The sequence below is a fragment of the Procambarus clarkii genome, chromosome 47 (genome assembly GCF_040958095.1).
Source record: "Procambarus clarkii isolate CNS0578487 chromosome 47, FALCON_Pclarkii_2.0, whole genome shotgun sequence".
Classification (NCBI taxonomy): Eukaryota; Metazoa; Arthropoda; class Malacostraca; order Decapoda; family Cambaridae; genus Procambarus; species Procambarus clarkii.
The window spans coordinates 28,151,166-28,158,522 of NC_091196.1; positions in this window are offsets into that span (position 1 = coordinate 28,151,166).

Sequence of the window (7,357 nt, forward strand, 5' to 3'; positions counted from 1 at the left end):
AGAGGGGGGGAGGATTCCAGACCATATGAGATCTCTTGGCTCGCGTCCCGGAACTTGTGTTGGATTACGTTCCATGTTCCAGCTGGCACGGGTAGTTCAATTTCGCACGGAGGTTGTCTCCCACACAACGTAATTACAGCGTTCATAACGTCGCTACGACGTTGAAATAACGTCGTAGCCACGTAAAATGCGTTGTTCTGGCGGTCGTGACTATGTAGCGCTGTTCTAATAATAGACAGCATCTCTATTCCATCTCTACTCACGCCGACGATAGATGACGGAGATGTTGGTTCAGCGAGCGGCGAGTCGGTGGGTCGGAGACTCAGAAGAGGACTAAGCTACATGCGCTGGAGTTAAGCGCATAGCTATCAGAGCACCAACTACCTTCCATCAATAGTCTTGGAAAGCCAAAAATGTTTTGTGCGTCGATGACGGTCGTCACTTCACCTCATCACCGGGAAGACGATGATCCAAACGACCACTTTTTTTTTTTACGATAGTTCCCGAAAGTTGAAAATTGCAGTTTGGTAGCTGCTTCTGGACACTTTCCTTATTAAAATCACTCAATACCTCGGTCGATATAGAGCTTTGGTCTCACACGCTAGTGGGGGTGCACGGTTCGAGTCTCCTAGAGCCCAGGTGAATGAACTGAGAGAGAGCTCAGCATAAGGGATGACGCTGAGCAAGAATGAGACGTAGCCGCGTACCGGTGACTACTAGTACTAGTACTATCCCGCCAAACACACACCGAAACTACGACGTTGGTACAACGTTCGAGCAAGTTTGAACACCTCCTAACCAGTTATAACAACCAATATAGCAAGTTGTAACAACGTTCTGATACGTCATAAACACGTTAAGCCAAGATGTAACAACTTTATTACAAGTTGTAACAAGCGGAAAATAGAGACAGTTACGGTTTGTGTTTCCAGGGTATATACGTACCTCGGCCGTGCGTGATAGTTCTGTGAGGTGATTAATGTTACTGGAACAAGCGCTCGGTTATACAGACTTAAAGGAAAAAAGGAAACTATCAGGGGAAGGCGATAAGCCATTACGACTTTATAGCACTAGGAAGGTATCAGGATAAGGATTTGGGACGGAACTGCGGGAAAGGAATGGTGCCCAAGCACTTGGACGGTCGGGGATTGAACGCCGACCTGCGTGAAGCGAAACCGTCGCTCTACCGAACTCAAGATTGTAGTTTTGTGTTCACCCGCCGTAGGAGGACTCACCGTGCAATGCAAGAACAGGAAGACCGCATCAATTTGCTCATCAAGAACTCCTCCCCCTCCCCCAGACGGCAAATGAAACGCTTTTAAAGAGACGAATGTCGTATAAATGCGTGTATATGCCCACTTGGTCAGCTCCTGCTATCTCTATATATAGCAAAGAAGGCAACAACTTTTTTTTTAAAGACGCCAGACAAGGTTTTATCCAAGATCACATTATTTCTACACACAACCAGACCATTATCAAAGATATTCTGACCAGCAAAACCAAAATAGTCGACAAATGCAGCGATAACAGGTGATTAGCCATAGCCGAATCCCAACACATCAAACACTCATCCAACTCACTTCCCCCACACTTATATGGGGCCTCAGCCGACCAATAAGGATGCAGGGTAAGATGACCCGATCACCTCGATTGGGTCATTCCTCACCTCATCCTATATGGAATATATGTACTGTCACCTTTGCTAATGTGTGTAATCCAAAGTTACAGTTCCGCTCCTGTGCCAGGTACGTTCACTACGGGCTCACCATAGCCCGTGCTACCTGGAACTTTTTTTGTTCCCAGAAGCTGATTGTTAAACAACAGCTAATTTCTATATTCCCTTTTCCTTCTGCCTCCGAAGATGTTCAAGAGAGTTTTAGCGGCTCGCGTCATTTAGCAACACTCGGCAGGCTAAATAAAATGGTAAGTTTTTGTTTTGGGGAGTTAATTTTTCAACTTCATTCACGGGTAAACATGCGAAATATAGAGGAAAACCGTGTTAAAATCATTGATATATATCCTTGGTTAACGAATAGAGACTGCAAGGAGGTTTCTTAAATATCTTTGTTCCAGGTTCATTAAATCTACAAGAGATCCAAGAGTGCCAATTTTTCTCTTCCAGCGCCTCAGTGTAGCGATCCAGAGGGGGAATGCCTGATGCGTCCTCGGTTTCTGCCCGACGTCGGAGGAATTCGAAAAAATCTACAGCCTCTAGGAAACAAATTTGCCTTAATTTCCTCTTAATGTCCACTTTTTGTAAGCAATCAGACATGTAACTGTGTAACCTTGTATAATAAAGTGTGCAACATAAGTAATATCAAAAGAGGTGGTAGGAGAAGTGAACACTTATACGTATTTAGAGTTAAACGGCAAGTTTTCTCCGACTGCTCTGTATTCCCTTCTCCAAGGCTATGTGTCTCTACAAAATTAACACGTGATGAAAAATGACAGTGTTAGACCACAAAGGAAGAATTGAAACAGGAATTTCCTTAAGTACTTTCGTATTTAATAATACATCTTCAGAAGGTTCATGAGATATATATATATATATTATATATTATATATATATATATTATATATATATATATATATTATATATTATATATATATATATATATATATTATATATTATATATTATATATATATATATTATATATATATATATTATATATTATATATATATATATATATATATTATATATTATATATATTATATATTATATATATATTATATATATATATATATATATATTATATATATATATATATATATATATATATATATATATATATATATATATATATATATATATATATATATATATATATATATATATATATATAAATTTTGTGAGGGTACCACCTCTGGTGCCAATGTGGGGACCCATAGCCTCGGAGAAGAAAATAAAAAGTATTCAGAGGAGACCTTGTGGTTTCTCACTGAACACTAATATTATCTTCTCCTACCACCCCCATTCTTTTGTATGTACACATATATATTTACTTTATTTGAACTTTGTTACAAAAAAGGAGTTACATATGGGTTACAAAGATGGTTGTCATAGGTTGTCGAGTTCCTCCAGCTCCTCAGATGGCGGGCAGGAACCCTGGATGCAGTGCGCATTTCCCCTCTGTATCGCCACACTGAGGCGCTGGAAAAGAAAGCTTGCAGCTCTCGGGTCCCTTGTTGTTTCAATGAGCCTAGAACCCAGTTCCTTCAAAAAACTGGTAGCACTTTTACCCCAGGCGCCGAGCGTCTCAGAAGCAATGGGGACAAAATTGTAGTGGTGATCCAGTTCTCTATACTTACGGGATTTGGCTGCTTCCCTGTGGGTGGCAGCGCCACCTGGTTGTGCAACACTGAAGTAAATGTAGGTGTTAGCCAGGGTTGATACGCACGTGTAGTCCCATACCAACTGCTTGCCATTCTTCCAGGGGTTCACTGTGATACCATCCGGGCGACCAATAAGAGCATCAGAGTTACGGGGCGTTAGGTAACGGGGCTCTCTTTCAGCTGGGCATCCAGCTGTGGTGAGGCTCCTCTTGATGATGTCGTTAACTTCACTGTGCCTCGAGTGCCATCCCCCTGTGCTTTGGCAGAGTAGGCCATGGTGACCGTACCTGTCAGCCACCACCTCGCCGCAAATACACCTATATCTGGTGTGGATTGGGGCAGCAAGGCGGAGGGCCACAGCAATTCGGAGGGCGTGTGGTGTGAGACGCGTGCCAGTTGCCGACATTGGGGTTGCTAACAGGAAATCCCCTGCATGTGGTGCTGCTACTGCTGTGAGGCGAGCAATGTCGTGTTGTGTTGTTGCAGCACCCAGGCACTCTGCAGCAACTTGGTCTACAATGGGACCATCCCAGCTGGATTGCTTGTGGGATTTTGGGGATGGTGGTTGAGGTGATTGGCCTGCACGAGAGGCCCACTCTGTGGCACAGCGTGTAAAATTGGGATCATGTACACCTGCCAGCTGATGAAAGTGGGCAGGTAGAATTTCCTTCACAAGGTCGTCGGATGCTGATAAGGAGGACAGGAAGGCTGGAACAGCGATTTGCGTTGCTGTTCGAACTCCGAGGCCCCCAAGTCTTACGGGAAGAGAGGCTTGTTTCCACTGTAGGTCAACGAGAGAGAGGTTAAGGGCTTTTTCTAGCATTGATTTCAGTAACCGGTCATACTCACTTAGTTTTTGGCTACTGTAAGATGGTGAACACCTCAGAAAGTAGGTTAACCTGGGGAGGGACAGACATCTGGTGATGAGGTAGAGTGCATCATGAGCATCAATATCCTCAATCCTCCCATCCATCCTCTTAAGGTCGGCGATTTTCTTATCAAGGACCTCATCGATGGCTTTCAACCCCAGGGGAGCTCCTAGGAGTGTGCTGTCTTCAGGTTTAGTTTTATGGATATTTGGCAGAAGACCCTCTATTCTCTCTACGATGCCCTGGTTGGAACATATTATTTCACATTTAGAAGGGTTCAGGGTGAGGCCTAAAACTGCACCTTGCTCCTGGATTTTTCTGATGTCCTCCAGGAGGGAGTCTTGGGAGACAGCTAGGGTACCATCATCCAAGAACCAGATGTTAAGCTCGCTGGACAGGACCTCTGTGACTTGTCTGATGACTAAGCAGAAAAGGAGAGGAGCGAGGGGGTCACCCTGTTGGACGCCTTCTCGCGAGTCAATTTCATGTTCGCCAAAAAGTAGCTTAAGATCCATACTGTAGCATGAATGTACAAAAGGGTAGAGGGAAGGGAAATGACTATGAACCGCACGGAGTACAGCATCCCTCGGCACCAAATTGAAGGCATTTTTGAAATCTAGCTTGATAAGGGCCTTTTCGTCTGTGATGTTGGCGATGAAGGCTCGAGCTGCATGGGCTGCCGCCTCACACCCTTGTGGAATGCCAAACCCGAGCTGTTTTGGCTACAGCATGTTGGCCGCTGCATCACTAACTGTTCTTGCAGCTGCCTTTGCGACGAGACGCCGGAGAGAATTGCCCCATTGCCCATTATATATATATATATATATATATATATATATATATATATATATATATATATATATATATATATATATATATATATATATATATATATATATATATATATATATTATACACGACACAGTTGCATAAACAAGTTGCACAAGTTGTATGTAATATAAAAAACTCATCTCTGTGAAGAATTCGAACCTCAGAAAGACAGGTGCATCACACACACAGACATAACCAGTACGATACCAACCACTCCCTGGACGACTGTTAAAAGGGTCAACAGTCGGTGCGGTTGGTGTCGTACTGGTTAAGTCACTGTATATATGTCAGCTCCCGAATGAGCACAGCCTATACAGCACACGAAGCCTCCTACGATCGTCAGTGCATGTGATTATTGTCGTATCTTTCACTATGTCTTGGCGATACAGGATGGTGTTGTAGTGTTGAGAATGATGCTGCTTAATACCTCACTCTTGCAAATAAAGTGTAAGACGTCTGTCTAGTCAATGTATTCACCGTATGTCCAATGTAGCATATGTTTCAGAGTGCACAGTCTCCAGAGCTGCATTTGTACTGATACACAACATTAGTACACCTCAGTGTGTCAGAGGAGGCAGAGATGTTATTTCTCATAATGAGGGAAGATGTATGAGGGTTGTTACAATAAATGACAGGACGAATCCTGGCATTTTCACTGCAAGGTTTACAATTCCTGTGAATTATGTCTCGTATCACCTTCTCATCCTTCTTGTATGCCCGAGTGAATGAATTTTTATAATGTCTTCTCTAGGGGCTGATTTTCCACCCCTGGAGCCTGATTATCTTCAGTCAGATGGCTGAAATAGCTTCTTACTTACTATATACTTACTTACGAAATCGTAAGAAGCTCGGCCGCCGTCTGACTAAGGATAATCAGGGCCACCAAGGGTGGAAAATTCGTCCCCAAGAGAAGATATTGTAGGTATATAGCAGTGGTTTCAGGCCCCCACAAAAGAAGACACCACTCAACAACGAGCCAGTATCGTTAGCAACTAACGGTAACAGCTGTAGACCCAGCCAGCTGGCTACAGTAACAGCTGTAGACCCAGCCAGCTGGCTACAGTAACAGCTGTAGACCCAGCCAGCTGGCTACAGTAACAGCTGTAGACCCAGCCAGCTGGCTACAGTAACAGCTGTAGACCCAGCCAGCTGGCTACAGTAACAGCTGTAGACCCAGCCAGCTGGCTACAGTAACAGCTGTAGACCCAGCCAGCTGGCTACAGTAACAGCTGTAGACCCAGCCAGCTGGCTACAGTAACAGCTGTAGACCCAGCCAGCTGGCTACAGTAACAGCTGTAGACCCAGCCAGCTGGCTACAGTAACAGCTGTAGACCCAGCCAGCTGGCTACAGTAACAGCTGTAGATCCAGCCAGCTGGCAACAGTAACAGCTGTAGACCCAGCCAGCTGGCTACAGTAACAGCTGTAGACCCAGCCAGCTGGTACAAGGGAACTCTCGTGTCAGAAAATACGACACGGAAACACCTCCGTCCGCAACTTCACAACTCCCTCGTCTTCTTGAACAGAAACTATTCCTTGCGTGTGGTGGATTGTATCGGATTGAGAAGTTAGGCTGTTAACGACCCCTAACGAGGTAATTACTGGCCGGAGGATCAAAGCAATGGCGGCTCGGCAATTAAACCTAACTCCCTAAAAAAGGATTTTCCAAAATTGCCAGTCAACGCTAATGAGTCATTTGCATGTAGAAGCGATTCGCCCAGCTAATCACACGCTCGCGTCAAATAAAACGCCGAAGCTTCGGCGTTTTTGACCGTTTTTGAGGTACACAAAATAATTACATATATATTGTTGTGATGAAAGAAATGAGTAGAACTTATGTCTGCAATATGAATCCTGTCAAGAACGTGTACCGTTGAAATATTAATTGACCTCAGTTGCATCTTCGTCTCGTTGGGAGATGTTTATTTGGTACTAGTGAGGTAGTGTTTATGGTACTGGTGGGGGAATGTTTATGGTACTGGTGGGGGAATGTTTATGGTACTGGTGGGGGAATGTTTATGGTACTGGTGGGGGAATGTTTATGGTACTGGTGGATGATGATCGTGGAGGGAGTGGAGAGAGGGGGGGGGAGTGGGGAGAGGGGGGGGAAGTGGGGAGAGGGGGGGGGGAAGTGGGGAGAGGGAGAGGGGGAGGGCAGTGGGAAGAGGGGTGGGGGTCATGTCGTCGTAGGCTCTAGGTGAAGGATTACTCGCTGTTTGTTCTTTAAAGACATCTCTAGAGTCCATTGCAGTTGAGACGGAGAACAGACAGTATCCAATTTGAACAGAAGTTTCTAATGTTATAAGTTAGAACCAGAGGTTTCC